This window comes from Nicotiana tomentosiformis, chromosome 2, assembly GCF_000390325.3.
Source record: "Nicotiana tomentosiformis chromosome 2, ASM39032v3, whole genome shotgun sequence".
NCBI classification, from domain to species: Eukaryota; Viridiplantae; Streptophyta; class Magnoliopsida; order Solanales; family Solanaceae; genus Nicotiana; species Nicotiana tomentosiformis.
Window position 1 is genome coordinate 134580145 of NC_090813.1, and position 19894 is coordinate 134600038.

Genomic DNA, 19894 nt, shown 5'->3' on the forward strand with positions numbered 1-19894 from the left:
GGTATAAGTACTTTTCGCTCAGGATGTTTTACGTAGCTTAACCTAGGTAGAACCTTTTCGCCTAGGGGGATGCAGCTCATAGTTTCGGGTAGAAGTACTCTTCGCTTAGGATGTTTATACATAGCTTAACTCAGGTAGAACCATTTTGCTTAGGGGATCCAGCTCATAGTTCCGGGTAGAAGTACTCTTCGCTCAGGATGTTTATACATAGCTTAACTCAGGTAGAACCATTTCGCCTAGGGGGATCCAGCTCATATTTCTGGGTAGAAGTACTCTTCGCTCAGGTTTTTATACATAGCTTAACTCAGGTAGAACTATTTCGCCTAGGGGGTCCAACTCATATTTTCGGGTAGAAGTACTCTTTGCTCAGGTTTTTATACATAGCTTAACTCAGGTAGAACCATTTCGCCTAGGGGGATCCAGCTCATAGTTCTGGGTAGAAGTACTCTTCGCTCAGGTTGTTTTACGAAGCTTAACCCAGGTAGAACCATTTCTCCTAGGGGGATCTAGCTCATATTTCCAGGTAGAAGTACTCTTCCTTCAGGCTGTTTTACATAGCTTAACCCAGGTAGAACTTGTTCTTCTAGGGGGGATCCAGCTCATATTTCCGGGTAGAAGTACTCTTTGCCCAAGCTTGTTTTTCGGTTCTTAACCCAGGTAGAACCTTTTCGACTAAGGGGATCCAGCTCATATCTCCGGGGTAGAAGTACTCTTAGCCCAAGTTTGTTTTTCGTAGTTTAAATCAAGTTAGAACCTTTTTTCGCCTAAGATGATTCAACAATTTTTCAGTAATACAGGGCACCAACCCCTGGTTACATTTCCTTTTCAGTAATACAGGGTGCTAACCCCTGGTTACATTTCCTTTACAGTAATACAGAGCGCCAACCCCTAGTTCCATTTCCTTTTCAGTAATACAGGGCACCAACCATTGGTTACATTTCCTTTTCAGTAATACAGGGCGCCAACCGCTGGTTACATTTCCTTTTCAGTAATACAAGGCGCCAACCCTTGGTTACATTTCCTTTTCAGTAATACAGGGCGCCAAACCCTGGTTATATTTCCTTTTCAGTAATATAGGGTGCCAACCCCTGGTTATATTTCCTTTTCAGTAATACAGGGCGCAAGCCCCTGGTTACATTTCATTTTCAGTAATACAGGGCGTCAACCCCTGGTTACATTTCTTTTTCAGTAATACAGGGTATATATCCTTTTCAGTAATACAGGGCGCCAACCGCTGGTCACATTTTCCTTTTCAGTAATACAGGGCGTCAACCCCTGGTTACTTTCCTTTTCAGTAATACAAGGCGCCAACCCTGGTTACATTTTTTTCCCAGTAATACAAGGTACCAACCCCTGATTACATTCTTTTTTTATAATACAGGGTACACCAATTCCTAGTTGTACTTTCTGACATAGGGTCACCACTCCCTGGTCTCCTCACCTGTATAGGGTATACCAATCCCTAGCTGTGTTTTCCAATGCAGGGTACACCACTCCCTAGTTGATTTGATCTTAAATGCAGGGTACACCACTCACTGATATCATTGCCAATATAGGGTATACCATTCCCTGGCCACATTTTCCCAACATAAGGTACACCAATCCTTAGTTGAGACATTCTTTTGGAAAATAAAGGAACACCATCCAAAAAAAAATCATCATGATCGTTTCAGGGTACACGATTCTCGATCTTTTATTGCTTTCAATAAAGAAGTAGTTTAGAATTTTGTTACAAAAACTCATGAAATTTTCCTAGTGAAAAGTGGGGCAGATAAATTTCGTTCGTTTGATTGTTTTGGTGTCTGAGCAGGTTTTACCTCGAGGCACAGGGTTCGAGATGAACAAAAGAAGAAGTCTCAATCCAAAATAAATGAATAAAAAGAGAGAGAAGTGAATCCAAATGCAGAAGCAGATGGAAAGGATGTGGACTGCTCAAGACATGACTAAGGTCACGAGCATTGGATTTTCTCGTTTTGATCATAAAAGTCGTAGAAGAATGAACTAGCACCTGCAGCTAGCAAGCATCAAGGTTCAGATCAGAGTATGCGTGAAGAACCAGTCAAGACTCAAGATCAATTTTTAGAAGACTTATAGATATGAATCTTGTAACTGATAGCTGATAAGCTTGTTTAGTTTCTTTTGATTTTGATGTAATAACAGGACTACATGTCGGAGCCTCGATGGAACCTCACTCGACTCTCCAACTCAGCATTCCATCCTTTTCCTTGAACTACACGCGACCTAATTCCCTTATAACCCGGGATATGTAGGCTATCCATAACCAAGACTCGATCGCACTCTTTTTCTCTTATCTTTTCTTTTTTGAATAATGGTATGGCCAAAAATTAGTCATATCGCTCATTTTTTCTTTCCCTGAAAACTCTTCGTGTTTTCAAGCAAAGAGGGGCATGCTGTGGGTACCTAATTTTTGAGCATGCTTGAATTTCTTCCCCACTCATCTCACCAATACCTCACTTCCAACTCCATCATCCCCGCTCCCACCTTCCCACGCGTGTCCCCACTCCACTTTCCTTTGATCCCCATTCTTTGTCCCCTACTCTTTATACTCCACTTTCCCTTGTCCCCCGCTCCTTATCTCACATGCTTGTCCCCCACTCACAAACTTCATACCACTCTCCCTACCCATTAAAACAACCCCTAACTCATTTCTTCTTCAGCAGAAATGGACATAACATCCCCCTTAGAGGAACCCTAAAGCTCTAGAAAAAAAAAGACTACCGCAGCCGCTTATCTTGTTTTTCTCTCACAAAAAATCATCTCTATTTCCTCCATTAGAGCCGCTCGAATATCCCATCTTCACAGCCATGTAGCAGCTCCAAAAAGCACCCCTCAATAGCTATGTGACCACCTACAAATACCAAGGAACCAGCTACTTCTTTTAGCCATTAAAGCACCCCAAAACCTCCAAAAACCGGTTGCTTTCTTCACCAAGAACACCCCAAAACAGCAGCAAGAACAGCTGCGAATAGTCCCATAAACGACCCAAAAAACACAGCTCTAAAGCCTTCTCAAACCTCCTCAAAACAGTCCTCAAACTCAACCCAAAATGTCACCCAAACTAGCCCCAAAAACTATTAGCAAAATAGCTCCAAAGAGCAGCCAAACCAACTGCGAAATTGCTGAAAAACGAGAGCGAAAATCCCAGAAAAGCTGTCCCAAAATCAACACCAAAAATCCGACGAAACATCGTCCAAAACCAGCCAAAAACATCCCTCGAAACTACCTCCTTTTTACACTTAAAATAGTTGTCCAAATCTAGTCGAGTCGGTATAATTTTTGTCCAGATCTTAGTTTGAGGTCGACGGCATAGGTTCCGGTCTTGGCTTATTCAAAAAAGAACTCTCTGTACGTTGGCTTGAACATTCATCTAATAAAAGTTGAAAGTCGGCGTTCTGTTGGTCTATTTCCTAAAGTTTGTAGTCTGCTTTATTCGGAGGTTTGAGCTAGCTTCTTATTGCGAATTCTTAATATGTTCCTTTAGATTCTTTGTTATTTCCCGTGGTTAGTTCTTCGTGAATATTTTCTTTGTTTTGATTTGTTTGCTTTACTCGCTATTTGATTAATCATTTTAATTAGATGAACATTGGTCATGTTGAAAATTTCCCCTTAGTTTCCTTTATTTGATTCTTTAGAAAAGAAAGAGGAGGGTGTGCTTGAGGGTTATTTCAATTTCATATTTACTAGAGTTTAGCATTGTTCAGCTTAGTACAAAATAAGGATGTGCTAGATTTTGATTTCCTTCTAAAAAGAAATAAAGAAAATCCATCTTTGCCTTTTAGATTTAGTATCTGAAGTTAATTGATGGACCATCTGTTGGTTTAATACTCTAAGAAACAATGGGCTCAAATAACGTTGAATCATGCTGGGCCAATTTCATAAACCGATTTGTCCAAATACATAAGATGTCCTCATCTACTAAGTGGGTCAAGTGTTAGTGAAACTCTACATATCTTTCCACAGTGTTATATCCATAATTCAATAGCCTTGCAATAATCTTAAAGTTTAGGAATAATAATGAATACCGCTAGTACACTTTTAGGCGCGTTTTAAACTTATTATCATGATTATGTATACGTTCGTGTGACATAATTATTATTTCCAAAATAAATCAAGGTACACGTTTGCACGACTTTGGCCAAAAATAATCTTAGTAAATAATAAAGCATGATTAATTATGTACACGTGCGCGTAGCATGATTTTAGCGCACTAAATAAAATGGATTTACACACATGTGATCCGTTTCAAAGATTATTCTATATTTTAATAATTAAAAGCGGATAGATAAAATATGAAAACCAATAAATCATATTATGTCCAAAATTAATCCAAGCCAAGTTGTAGTCAATAAAGCGACCTTACTAGAACCACGGGATTCGGGGAATGCCTTACTCCTTTTTTCCGGCTAACAGAATTCCTTACCCGCACTTTATTTTCGCAGACCAATAATAATAGAGTCAAATCTTCCTTTGACTAGGGATTCAAATAAAATGTGACTTAGAACACCCAAAAAATCAATTCCAAGTGGCGACTCTGTAAATAAAATAATTCCTATTCAAGTTTGTCACTTTAATTGGAGAAACTCTTTAACCCACAATCCATAATAACATATTATCTATTTGGAGGATAGAAAAGGGGTGTGACACTATTTTCTTTCCACATTCTTGGTGGAACTTGTAGAGGGCGTCATATTTCCTGGTGCTTGGGTTGAACCTCATCTTCGGTAGCCATTTTACCTTTGTTCCAAGCTTCTCAGGAGCGTAGACCACATGTGTAGGTGATACACAAAAGTTTTGAGCAGATGTTAAGGGCGGCATACCTCAATCATTCCTTTGAGTGCCTATTCTTTGCCTAGATGGGTCATCTTCATAACAAAAGGAGGGAACATGCATCTTGACATAGGGTTGGTGTCGTTCCCCGCCTGACCTCGATACTGGGTGATCTCTCCTTATGTTATCCCTACGTTCTTTCCTGGGGTCGTATTGTACCGAGGTGAGTTGTCGAGTTGGTCCATTGAGGTCGTCGTCATCTGCTCTGACCTCGGCACAAAGCATTTTGGTCGCCCTCGAATCCTCTCTGCTCAATCTATTCTGAAAGGCCGCCACAGCCATCCCTTCAGAGACGTTTGGTAGGGTCATCCTCACCCTGTTAAATCGGGATATGATGTTCCTCAATCTTTCTCTTGGAGATTACTTGATGGCGAAGATATCATTCACCATTGTTTTAGCTTTCTTTGCCCCAGCATGCGCCGATACGAGCTTGTCGGTCATTTCTTCGAATGTTTCTGTGGATAAGCTGGCAGTTATGAGTACCACGTCAGTTCTCCTCTAGTGAGAGTTTCACGAACATTTTCAGCAAGATGGAGGACACCTGCTCTTTCGTGAGGTCATTGCCTTTCATGGCGGTGACGTAATAGGTTACATGATCTTCAGGATAGGTCGTTCCATCGTAGATTCTGAGATATAGGGGCATCTTGAAGGTCTTTGGTATGGCGTATGGATCCGCTTCTTCCATGTACGACTGTTCCACAAACCTGCCGGCATCTCTTTATGGTAATAATTTGGCAACACCTGGTATTTTGTCTACCCGTTCCTGGTGCTCTTTTATTTGGTCCTTGAGCGCTCTGTTCTCATTTTCCATTTCTTCCATTCTTTTTCAGTATAGCGGCGAGGACCCTATCACTTACACTATCAGTAATAGTGTGAATTTTACATGAAATCAAAGGGTTTGGTTGGTCGTCGTATTCGTTCATGCGTTATGTTTCATGGATTCTCGTGATTTTTTGTGGTCGTGCATGGGGCTTATTTACTGAGCACGCTGACTAGAGTATCAGTTAGCCATGCTTCGAGAAGATTTTTCATAGCCGGTGGCGCCCCCTCTCCCGTGGACATGAAGGCCCCTATCCCGTTTGGTTTTGTTGTACTGCAGAAATGTGCAGGCGACCTCTCTCATCTGGGAGAAGTCATAGGTGTCACCTCCTCATCTTGGGTGTCATAGCCTTCATTGATGACACTCATGAGGTTGAGGGGAACATTATCTGTTGCCCTCGTTCCGTTTCCTTGTTTACATGCCATGGAGATTTTTGTACGCACAGAGAAAAAAGATAAACTTTGTGGTTTCTTAGATTAACAAGTCACGTGAGTTATGGGTCTAATGGAAACCAAAACTTTGGCTGAGAAGATCCCCACAGATAGCGCCAAACTGTATGACCCAAAATTTAGATCTAGGTTTATACAATTAAATTTTATAATAAAGTAGGGTTAATCTTAGCTAATATTAATATCCAAAAGATGGACTAAATATTTTTGTAGTAAGATCTCACGTGTGCTATTGAGTGGCAATAAATGACGGCAATAATAAAATAGTAAATGATTCAAGAATATGGAAGATATAAATAAATAATAGTAAATGACATTTAAGTAAATAAATAGATAGAGGTCACCCGAAAAAGGTGAGATTCCTCAATAATCTTTCTGACAAGGGTAGATAATGATAAGCTTTTGAATATTCAGATACTCTTTGGATCGATAGAGAAAAGATAGATAAATATATGAGAAAAAGGTGAACTTTGTATGTGTATGATAAAGAAAGAATATTCAGAGAATGTCAATGTATTGTTCTTTACAACAAATATCATATCCTGTCTATAACTATATTTATTTCTAATTATAAGAATACATGGGCTACAACACTCTAAATAGTACGACTGAGAGGAATATTCACTGGAATATTCTCTGGGGAACCATCATCACAGAACTAGTTGTTACTACTTTAATAAAGGGAGTACTCATCCTCTCCTTTATCCTATGTTGAGCCACCTCGACCTCGTCGACGACGTGTCGTTTTCTCATGACATCGACCTTTTGAAGCCAAATCATTGTATCTTGTTGACAACACGTGGCAGCCTTCAAAGGCTTCCTTAATGTTGACTTGATATACATATAATTATGATAATTTTTAGGCAAAATATATAGTTTACCCATCGACCCTGTACCCAAATCTCTCTTACACACATATTCACTACGGGGACAATATTACACACTCAGATCTTTCAGAAGTGTGTCAATAACACACCACTTTTGACCAGTCCAAGTACTAGTCTATGCTGTGTATAACATGCGCGTCTCTAAATTAAAAGGACCCTTTTAATCACCCAACCCTTCTAAAGATCTGACCCGCTCAAATAAAAAAAAACCAACAACCAGTGGACCACCTTCCCCACCACTGCACCACCTTCTCCACCATTGCAACCCCTTCTTCTTTGTAAAAAAAAATACTCTACCAGAGTTAACACAAAAATACTAGTTGTAACACCCAAATAGATGCACACAAATAACATATCCAAAAAAAACTTCACCGGCCGGAATTTTGCCTGAAACTCCATCTCCGACCATCCCTTCTTTCTGGTATTATCTATTCTTTTTTACAAAACTCAATAATGATGAGTCATAAGAAAATAACGGAAAGAAATTTTTTTAGATCTTTATTTGGCACAATTGAAAGAACCACAAAGACCACTTTGTCAACAAAATTCCAAAACAAGAAATTGAAAACTTAACTTCTTCTGCAATTCTGCTCTTCTCATTCACATAACTACCACCAAGAAATTTCCGGAGAAATTTTGGATCTTGAGCAAACAAAAGAAAATGGAATGGGAGAAGGTTGAATCGGGGAAGAAGACAAAATAGGGGGAGCGGAGACGAAACCTTGGGGTGGGGAGGGGTGGGGAGCCGGTCCGCCGATCGACTCGGGGCGTGGACCAGCGTGGATGGAAGGGCATTTAGAGAATATAATACAGATGGAGAGGTTTGGAACTAGGAAGAAGACCGGGGTGGGGGCTTGGGGTGGGGAAGAAGACAAGAGTGGGAGGGGTTATTTTTATTATTTTTTAAATTTTTTAATTGGTGTAAAAAGGAAAAAAAAACTTAAAAATTAGATATGTGGATTTTTTATAAAACTTCTGACATAAATGTTATAGCATTTACGCTTCTGTTTTATGTGAAGAACACGCAGATGCCACGTAGCTGAAATGGTTTGAGTGCGTAATATTATTCCATGGTGAACAGATGTGTAAGAGGGATTTAGGTAACAGGTCGATAGGTAAACTATGTATAAATAGTTTTTAATGACAAAAAAGTGCATACAGTATTGCAGTAAGGGAGGAATACATTTCAAATCTCCTGATGAGGCTAATAATTAATAAGTCATGGTCTGACCCTTGAAACTTTAGGCTCGTATAAATCGGTACTTATCTGATTATCAAGTTAGAAATTGGAATTACTCTTCTTCTGTTTATTTGGAACATATCTCTGTGATTTTGTGAGAGGGTATCGAGGATGAGTGAGCCACCAAAGTACGCGTATCCCTACCCTTCTCAAGGTAAATCCCTTTAACTCTAGCTTGGTGAATAACATAAAGTTGTAGGGTGTCTTGTTTAACTTCAATTTGATGTTTTTTTAATTTCCTATTCTTGACTGACGTACTTTAATTTTAGTTCTTGTTCTTCTGGTAAAATCAACCTTCCCATAACTCTGAAGTACTAGCTAGCTCTTTCAATCCTTTTTTTCTTTTGTCCCATAACATAATTTATTTGATTTTGTTTAAATGGAAACATATATATGTTGCTAGGGTATTATCAAGGTCCTCCAGTGATGCCGCCACCACAATATTATACAGCTCCTCCCCCCAGAAGGGAACCTGGCTTTCTTGAGGGATGGTAAGTGGTTTTTTTTTTTTTTTTGGGCTCTTTTTTTAGAAGAGTTTGCTTTCAGCTCCAACTATAATTACATATATAAAAGAAAATTTTAAAATCTAAATCTTGAATTCGTCTCTGTTGTGTGTATTTATTTTGAGGGAAAAAAGGCCTAAAAGTATTTAATACAAGTTTTTAAAATGATGTGTTGATGCAGTCTGGCAGCTCTGTGTTGTTGTTTCCTGATTGATGAGTGTTGCTGCGACCCTTCCATCCTCTTCATCTGTTGATATTTAGTATTTAATTTCTAGCTATCTCTCTTATGAGAAGATATAATATATTGTACGTGTTAAACAATCTCTTAATTTTCCTTGCTTCAAAGTTGTATCAATCAGCCTGTTTCCGTAGATAAATCTACATAATTGTCTTTATAATTAGAGATCAGACCCTGTAAACTTTACTCACCTTTTAATAGTAGTAATATATATCCTATTTTCTTCATTTACAGAATCATACTGTCCTTCAAGCTCATCTAATCTGGAAATTTAAATTTATCTTTTCTTTATTGTTTTTCTTCTCTTGACCAAGTTCATTAAACCGGTGTGTTCAATAATTTACAAATGCCTTTTATTTTGTTATTACAACTTAGGAAGGGAGTCCTAACAATTTACATCTTCTTGATAGGGAGCGTTTTACTCTTTTTGTAGACTATGTGAATTCAGATTAGTAACGCTTTTCGAATACGGAGTTGTTAAAAAAAAGTTAGGAAGGTAAATAAAAAGGTTACAAATACCTTTCAACTTTCGGTGAAAGCATTACTCAGGCTGAAAGTAAACTTAAGCAGTAGCCAGTAGGGTTGGGTCCCTCCATGTCTTCATCTAGTTTGAATTTTCCAAACAGGATAAAAAATTTCTTGAAGTTGTAGAAGTAGACTTTTTTTGCATCAAAAATTAATTTGAATTCGCAATCAAATGAAAAATGTTTCTAATCACAAAAGATTAGATTGAAAGATAAGGAGGGCCGTAACACATTATTGCAGGCATTACATAGACAACATGCACAAATTGGTCAACTTTACACCTCATCTTTCCACTTTAGCACTGTTAAAAAGATAAGGAAGGCTGATGTATCCATGAAGTTAAAACCATAGTTTAAGCTATAAATTGTATTAAGGGGAAACAAAAAAAAAAGGACATATTCCAACACTAATCCACTCTCGTCGCAAGTTTTAATTATAAGCTTGAAACAAGAAACCAACTTTGTTAGCAAGTTGATTGAACCATGTCATCTCCAAAGCAACTGATGAATCTAAGTTCAAATGCTCACCCAACTTGTTGTTGGAGTAAAATAGTCCAAAAGATATTCTTAACATGATATAATATTATCTGCGCGTAAGACTTTATTCATAATTGTGTGTTTGTTGTACCCAAAAGCTTGAGTGAAACCAACCGAAAAGCATATTATGGTCCTAAATGGCTAGGCCTTTAGTCTATACCATTAGTTTCGCCATGTAACAGAGAAGCACAAAGTAGTCGGAGTAAACTTAAATATGAAGTGTCTTGGTTCATATTTCTTTTTAGTTATTTTAGGTGCATGATCTTTTGTAATATTGCAAAAATGTTTTGTTGAAATGTGTCTAAAAGATTCTAATTCTTGGTCTTCATGGAGCATTATTTATCACAGAAACAATCCCTAAGTTATATTTGATCTTCACACAATAGTATATGAACCAAATGACCCCTAAATGTTTTTTCTTTTTATTTGTTTAAAGTTTAGGAAGGGAAATACAGAAAAAAGAAGTACAAATACTTTTTAAGTTTCGACGAGAGGGTTAAAAGTCTTATTAATCCGTCCCATTAATAAGTGGGGTTGGTCCCTCCATGTCTCGATCATTTTTTGATTTTTCGTTTCAGAAAGGTCGCTGCCACAATGAAGAAACCAGATGTACTTTTTTCTTGTATGACTCGACTAATTATATTGCAACAAAAAATTGAATTCTCAATCAAATTAAAGTATTTCTAATCACAAACAATCGAAAGAGTAGATAACATGCCACTCTTTTCAAATTGGTCTCTGCTTTCCACAATTCCACTTCATTTATTTCCACTTAATTCAGACCTGACAAAAAAGATAATGAAGGCTGATTTTTTAACGAAGTTAATACCACCATTTACGCAATGGAAAGTAAGGGAGGAACCAACAAAAGGAACACATACTCCAAGCGAATCGTTTTGAATTTTAGCCACTCACAGCGAATCCACTGGAATTTATCTTCAATGTTCAAACTGTCAAAGACGTACAGCCCCAATATAAAATAGGTGTGATTCTGTTTTTGTTTTTTCCAGGTTTTTTCTAGTTACTAGTTAATATCCTCTACTTTGCATTAAAATGTTGGCACTAATGATTTTAAAAAAAAATAATTAGATCAATGTCACCACCAAAAACCCACTATAGGTCGCGATGGCGCCCAACGTCGCCGTTAGCCAAGTCAACAACTTAATTATTCATTTTATTATTTTCGAAATCATAATTGTAATTAAGTAAAGAGGTTTGCAACTCTAAAATCACGGGTACGTACATAACTAATAGTCTGAAAAAGGAAATGAAAGGTGATAATAATATACAAATTTGTAGTCATCAACTAGAACATCCCAAAACACGGTGTCACAAGTGCATAAGAATTTACTAAGGAGTACAATAATAATGCAACATCTGTCTAGAATGTAAATAAGACAGGCTAAAGTAAGTCATACGATGGAGATTCTGTGGGCTGCGATACGTAGCCTGGAATTTGCAGCTCACCATAAAGTCCCCTCAGCAGCTGCGCTTATGCGCCAAGGTGACCACCAAATAAACCTATCAGATCATGCACATTTAGTGCAGAAGTGCAGCATGAGTGCGTAAATCAACGCGTACCCAGTAAGTATCTAGCCTAACCCCCGAGAAGTAGTGACGAGGGGTCGACATCGACACTTATTAGAGGTCCAATAAAGCTATATAATAATTCATAGGCAGATATGAAACACACAACAATAATGGGGTAAATCTGTAAGTTACATAATCTTCCAAAGATTTCTTTTGAAGGTATGAATTTCCCAGTCTTGTATTCTACCTCAACAACTCAGATGTATCAAGTACCAGTATCAAATGGATAAGAAATACTATATAAAATGCCAGGCAGCTGTCACGGCCCAAAATCTGACATGTCGTGATGGCGCCTATCTCAATACTAGGCAAGCCGATAACATCAATAACCCCCGATTTCCTTTAAGTTTGAAAAACATAATATTTAAATACAATACAAAATCCCACAAATACTGATACGAACACTCCCAAAACCTGGTGTCACTGAGTACATGAGCATCTATTATGAATACAAGTCTGAAAAATACGGTCTATAGTAGTCTGAGACCAAATACCGCAAACAAGGAGATAGGGAAGGAGAGGCAAGGTCTGCGAAATACGACAACTATCTCAGAATCCCTGGAAAAGCAACTGCGCGGAAAAATCAACACTTGCTATGCCCGGGAAAACTTAGATCTGCACACGAAGTGCAGGGTGTAGTATGCGTATAACCAACTCAGCAAGTAACAATAATAAATAAGGAATTGAAGATAGTGACGAGCTACACAATTATAGTTCACTTTCAGTAATTCCAGCAAAGAATAGACATGTTTTCAAATCCAGCAGTTTAAGTCAAACCAATTCTATACAGTTCAAGTTTATGTATTCCGGATATAAAATCTTTCAGAAAATTTTTCAACAATGACAGATAGCAACTAAATGCAACCACAAATGAAAAGCAAGTACAGAACAATCACTCACTGGGCTCCCAGCTCTCAGTACTTACACTCAATGGGTACCCGCGCTCACTAGGGGTGTACAGACTCTGGAGAGGCTCCTACATCCCAAGCGCTATAATACGCATGGACAACTCACGTGCTATAGTATCAATATCTGGATCCGCACGGACAACTCATGTATTGCACAGACAACTCACGTGCTATAATATAATAATATCTGGATCCGCGCGGATAACTCACGTGCTGCAATAATATCTCATAATCAGGCCCCCAACCCCGCTCTGTCATAAATCTCTCCAGTCTCTCGAACTCTCAATAGTCATGATACTCAGCCGGAATAACAATAATATGATGCATCAATAATGAACAATAAAGACTGAGATAAAATAAACAAGTAAATTGTGCCTGAGTACAAAATAATAATTTAGCAGATAATTTAACATGTACACGACCTCTGTGGGTTCCAACAGTACCAACATATAGCCTAAACATGGTTTCTAACATGACTTACAGTCAAATTTCCAACACACATAGAGAGAAAATAGCTAACAACAAGTTATTCAACTTTACAGTTTCATGAGACGGACCAAGTCACAATCCCCTCGGTACACGCCCACATGCACGTCACCTAGCATGTGCGTCACCTCCAAAGTAATCACATGATATCAAATTCCGGGGTTTCATACCCTCAGGACCAGATTTATAACTGTTACTTACCTCAAACCATGAAATTCTTATTATGAGATGTCTTTTCCTCGTAAATTGGCCTCCAAACGCCTCAAATCTAGTCGCAAATAATTTGATTCAGTCAATAAAATTTATTGGAATTAATTCCATAAGAAAATGCTAATTTCCATAAAAATCCGAAATTTAGCTCAAAAATCGCATGTGGGTTCCATATCTCGGAACCCGACAAAAGTTACAAAATATGAACGTCCATTCAACCACAAGTTCAACCATACAAATTTTACTCAAATCCGACATCAACTCGACCCTCAAATCTCCAAATTAAACTAAGTGGGTTTTCACAATTTTCCAACTTAATTAACCAATTAAATGTTAAAAACAACCATGGATTCGGGTAATTTAATCAATATTGAGTTAAGAACACTTACCCCATTGTTTTTCTTGAAAAACTCCCTAAAGTCGCCTCTTCTCGAGCTCCAATCCGTCAAAAATGGAGTCCCATTTTCAGAACTTAAACTTTCTGCCCAAACATTTGCTCTACGAGATCGCGAACATTCACACGCGATCGCGAAGAATAATTTTTCCACTGCCCAAATTAACTCTACGCGATTGCGAACTTTTCCACGCGATCGCGATGTATAACTTCAAAGACCTAAGCGATCGCAGACACATTCACGTGATCACGAAGCACAAGCTTCCAGCTCTACACGATCGTAGCCCTCTTCATGCGTTCGTGAGTCACAAAATCCCAGAGCTGCGCGACCACTTCCCTTTTCACGCGATCACGTAGAACAAACCTCAGCAGCCCCTATTTAACCCTACGCGATCGCATAGAACAAAACTCCACTTCCCAACTAAGCCTATGTGATCGCGTCCCAATCTTCGCGATCGCGAAGAAGGTTTGAAACACTAGAAATCAGTAGCTACCAGGAGTGCAAGAATGAAGGAAAATAATCCGAATACCATCCGAAATACGCCCGAGCCCCTCGGGACCTCAACCAAATATACCAACAAGTCCTAAAATATCATATGAACTTAGTCGAACCCTCAAATCACCTCAAACAATGCTAAAACCACGAATCATACCCCAATTCAAGCCTAATGAACTTTGAAATTCCAAGTTTTCACAAACAACAACGAAACCTATCAAATCACGTCCGATTGACCTCAAATTTTGCACACAAGTCATAAATGACATAACATACCTATTAAAATTTTCAGAATCAAATTTTGACCCCGATATCAAAAAGTCAACCCCCAGGTCAAACTTCCCAAAAATTTGACTTTCGCCATTTTAAGTCTAATTCTACTACGGACCTCCATATAATTTTTCGGACACGCTCCGAAATATGAAATCACCATACAGAGCTATTGGAATCATCAAAATTTAAATCCGAGGTCGTTTATAGATAAGTCCACATCCGGTCAACGTTTTTAACTTAAATTTTTAATAATGAGACTAAGTGTCTCGTTTCACTCCGAATTCCTTCCGGACCCAAACCAAAAAATCCAGTAAGTCATAAAATGACTGTAAAGCATAAATTGAGAAGTACATGGGGAAAAAAAAGTTATAATACTAAAAACGACCGGCTGGGTCGTTACATTCTCCCCCTCTTAAATAAACGTTCATCCTCGAACGGGTTTAGAATCATACCTGGAGTCTCCAATAGGTGTGGATATTTGCTCCGAATCTCCTGCTCAATCTCCTAAGTAGCTTCTCCAACTGGCTGGCCTCTCCACTATACCTTCACTGATGCTATATTCTTTGACCTCAGTTTTCGAACCTGCCAGTCTAAAATAGCCATCGGCTCCACATCATAAGTCAAATTACCGTCCAACTGTACTGTACTAAAATCCAGAATATGAGACGGATCCCCGACATACTTTCGGAGCGTGGATACATGGAACACTGATGAACACATGATAGATTAGGTGGCAAAGCAAGTTCATAAGCCACCTCTCCAATCTTCTTAAGTATCGCAAAAGGCCTAATATACCGAGGGCTCAACTTGCCCTTCTTGCCGAACTCAACACACCCTTCATGGGTGAAAGCTTAAGCAGAACCTTGTCCCCAACCATGTAAACAACATCACGAACCATCCTGTCGGCATACCTCTTCTGTCTAGACTGTGCCGTGCGAAGCCGTTTCTGAATCACTTTGACCTTCTCTAAAGCATCTTGAACTAAGTCAGTACCCAATAGCCTAGCCTCACCCAGCTCAAACCAACCCACCGGGGACTGGCACCGTCTCCCATAAAGCCTCATACAGAGCCATCTGAATGCTTTACTGGTAGCTATTATTATAAGCAAACTCCGCGAGTGGCAGAAATTGATCCCAAGAACCCCCAAAATTAATGATACAAGCGCGTAGCATATCCTCTAATATCTGAATAGTGCACTCGGACTGTCCGTTCGTCTGAGGATGAAATGCTGAACTCAACTGAACCTGTGTGCCCAATTCTCACTGCACTGCTCTCCAAAATTGTGATGTAAACTACGTGCCCCAATCTGAAATGATGGACACTGGCACACCGTGTAAGCAAACAATCTCGCAGATATAAATCTCAGCCAACCGCTCCAAAGAATAATTGGTACCAACTGGAATAAAATGCGTGGACTTAGTCAGTCGATCTACAATCACCCAAACCGCATCAAACTTCCTCAAAGTCCGTGGAAGCCCAACTACAAAGTCCATTGTAATACACTCCAATTTCCACTCCGGAATTTCAAGTCTCTGAAGCAATCCTCCCGGTCTCTGATGCTCGTACTTTACCTGTTGACAATTTAAATACCGAGCTACAAATCGAACTATATCTTTCTTCATTCGCCTCCACTAATAGTGCTTCCTCAAATCCTGATACATCTTCGCGGCTCCTGGATGAATGGAGTACCGCGAAGTGTGAGCTTCCTGGAGAATCAACTCACGCAAATCATCTACATTAGGTATACATAGCCTGCCCTGCATCCGTAATACACCGTCATCTCCAATAGTGACTTCCTTGGCATTACCGTGCTGAACTGTGTCCTTAAGGATGAGCAAATGGGGATCATCATAGTGGTGCTCTCTGATGCGATCATATAAAGAAGATCGAGAACCCACACAAGCTAAAACTCGATTTGGCTCGAAAATATCCAATCTAACAAACTTATTGGCCAAGGCCTGAACATCCAAGGCTAAAGGCCTTTCTGCTACCGGTAAGTATGCTAAGCTGTCCAAACTCCCCGCCTTATGACTCAAGGCATCAGCCACCATATTGGCCTTTCCAGGATGATAGAGAATGGTAATGTCATAATCCTTAAGCAACTCCAACCACCTTCACTGCCGCAAATTAAGATCCTTCTATTTAAACAAATGTTGTAGACTCCGATTATCGGCATATACCTCACATTGGACACCGTACAAGTAATGCCGCCAAATTTTCAGGGCATGAACAATAACTTCTAACTCAAGATCATGGACCGAGTAATTCTTATCATGCACCTTTAACTGTCTGGATACATAGGCAATCACCCTACCGTCTTGCATAAGCACTGCGCCGAGACCAATACGCGATGCGTCACAATATACAGTATAAGACTCTGAACCTGTAGGCAATACTAATACTGGAGCTGTAGTCAAAGTTGTTTTGAGCTTCTGAAAGCTCTCTTCACATTCATCCGACCACCTGAACGGAGCACCGTTATGGGTCAATTTAGTCATAGGTGATGCAATAGACGAGAATCCCTCCACGAAGCGACGATAATAACTGGCTAAGCCGAGAAAACTCCGAATCTTAGTAACTGAAGATGGCCTGGGCCAACTTTGAATTGCCTCTATTTTCTTCGGATCCACCTTAATTCCTTCACTGGACACTATATGTCCCAAGAATGCCACCGAATTAAGCAAGAACTCACACTTAGAGAATTTGGCATAAAGCTTCTCCTCTCTCAATCTCTGTAATACAATACCCAAGTATTGTGCATGCTCCTACTGGCTACGTGAGTACACCAGGATATCATCAATAAATACTATGACAAATAAATCAAGATATGACTGGAATACACTATTCATCAAATGCATAAATGCTGCTACGGCATTGGTTAGCCCAAAAGACATCACAAGAAATTCATAGTGGCCATAACGAGTTTTGAATGTCGTCTTTAGAATATCTGAATCCCGAATTTTCAACTGGTGATACCCAGATCTCAAATCAATTTTGGAGAACACCCTCGCACCTTGAAGCTGGTCAAATAAGTCATGAATACGCAGCAAGGGATATTTATTCTTGATTGTAACTTTGTTCAACTGCCTATAATCGATGCACATCCGCATAGTACCATCTTTTTTTTCACAAACAGAACCGGTGCACCCCAAGGTGACACACTAGACCTAAACCCCTTTTCAAGGAGTTTCTGAAGTTGCTATTTCAATTATTTTAACTCAGCTAGTGCCATGCGATACGGGGGAATAGAAATGGGCTGAGCGCCCCGCACCAAGTCAATACTGAAATCAATATCCCTATCGGGTGGCATACCCAGTAGGTCTGTAGGAAATACATCCAGAAAGTCTCGCACGACCGGTACTGAATCAATAATAGGAGTATCTGCATCAACATTTCTCACAAAGGCCAAATATGACAAACATTCCTTTCCCACCATATGTTGGGCCTTCAAATAAGAAATTACCATGCTAGGAATAAAATTTAGAGAACCTCTCCATTCAACCTTTGGCAACCCCGGCATCGTCAACGTCACGGTTTTTGTGTGACAGTCCAGAATAGTATGGCATGGAGACAACCAATCTATACCTAGGATTACATCGAATTCAACCATACCAAGTAATAAGAGATCAACTCTAGTCTCTAGTTCCCCAATAGTTACCACACATGACCGAAACACACGGTTTACAGTAATAATATCGCCCACCGGTGTAGATACACAAACAGGTAAAACTAAGGACTCACAGGGCATATCCAGATAACGAGCATAATACGATGATATATATGAATAAATGGAACTAGGGTCAAATAATATAGAAGCCTCCATGTGGCACACTGAAACAATACCTATGATCACTGCATTTGAAGCAACAACATCGGACCTGGCAGGATAAGCATAGAAATAGGCCTGATCGCCACCTTATCGGCCTCCCTCTCTTAGGCAACCCCTAGCTGCCTGACCCCCACCCCGAGTTGGCTGGGCGGGTAGTGGAACTGCTGGTGCTGGTACTGTCAGTCGAGAACTCTGTTGTGGAGCCCCACTCAACAACCTAGGATAATCTCTCTTGTAAAGACCAAATTCTCCGCACTCGAAACAACCCCTCCTTTGACTGAACTGCTGCTCCTGATAACCCGAGGAATTACTTGTAGAAGCCTGAGCGGACGAGGCATGATGAGAACTCCACGCTGGTAGTGCACTGAATAAAGACTGGCCTGAGTGAGTACTGTAAGAACTGTGGCTAGCTGATGCACCACGATGAGCTGGACGACCCGTATGAGCATGTCTGTAAGAACAACCCTTACCGCGGTAAAACTGACCCCCTAAAGGAACACAGCTGAAATCACTTGAACCACGAGGCCTCTTAGCCTCCCTCTCAACCCTCTCCTGGCTGCGAACCATCTCAACATGACGAGCAATGTCGACCACCTCGTCGAAAGTAGCACCAGACACTCTCTCTCTAGTCATGAGTAATCGTAGCTGAAAAGTGAGGCCATCAATGAATCTCCTAATCCTCTCCCTATCAGTGGGAACCAACCAGGCTGCGTGATGAGCCAACTCAGAAAATCTCATCTCGTATTGCATCACAAACATACCATCTTGACGTAACTACTCAAACTGTCTATGCAGCTCCTCTTTGCGAGATTACGGCACAAACTTCTCCAAAAAGAAAACAGAGAACTCCTGCCATGTAAGTGGTACTGCACCAACCGGCCTGCGCCTCTCATAAGCCTCCCACCATATGAAGGCAGCCCCAGAAAATTAAAAAGTAGTGAACGAGACCCCACTGGCCTCCAGAATACCCGCTGTCTGAAGCATCCGTTGACACCTATCCAAACAACCCTGAGCATCCTCTGACTCAGTACTGCTAAATGGTGGAGGTCGAAGCCTCTCAAATCTCTCAAGTCTCCTCTGCTCATCATCTGCCATAACAGGAACTACCAGGGCCTGAGCAACTACAATAGGCTGGGCTGGTAGTGCCCCCGGTATATGAAGTCCCTGTACTACCTGGTCTGGAGTATGGGCAACAGGAGTATGAGTACCTCCCCCGGCCTGAGAAGTGGCAGGTGTGGCCTAAGCAGAAACCACCTGAGCAAGACCAGTGCAAACTGTCAATATCTGGGCCAAAGTCTCCTAAAGGCCTAGAATCTCAATGGGCACATCTGGTGCCTGAACTGGTCCTGTCGGCTCAGCTATATCTGGAATCTGCTCCTAAGCTGGAGCAACTGGTGGTACCACAGGTGCTGGTCTAACTGTGGTACGAGCTACACCTCGACCTCTACCTCGGCCCCGACCTCTCGCGGCCCTAGCTAGTGGCACTGGTGGCTGACCGTCCGATCCGATAGTACGTGTCCTCACTATCTATGAGAGAATAAAATAACATAGATTTAGTTTCTGGAATAAACAAATTCGCACGACAGAATACAAGAAAGTGACGTTTTCCTAAAGGTTCTGCAGCTTCTCGAAGATAAGTATAGACGTCTCCTTACCGATCCG

General features: G+C 40.2%; 1 long non-coding RNA gene across 1 annotated transcript; it reads left to right on the plus strand.

The window, feature by feature from the left end:
* Positions 1–8159: 8159 nt before the first annotated feature.
* LOC104096304 (uncharacterized) lies at positions 8160–9212 on the plus strand. Its single transcript, XR_686291.4, has 3 exons — positions 8160–8398; positions 8648–8735; positions 8929–9212. It is a non-coding gene; the product is annotated as an uncharacterized lncRNA (long non-coding RNA).
* The last annotated feature ends 10682 nt before the right edge of the window (positions 9213–19894 follow it).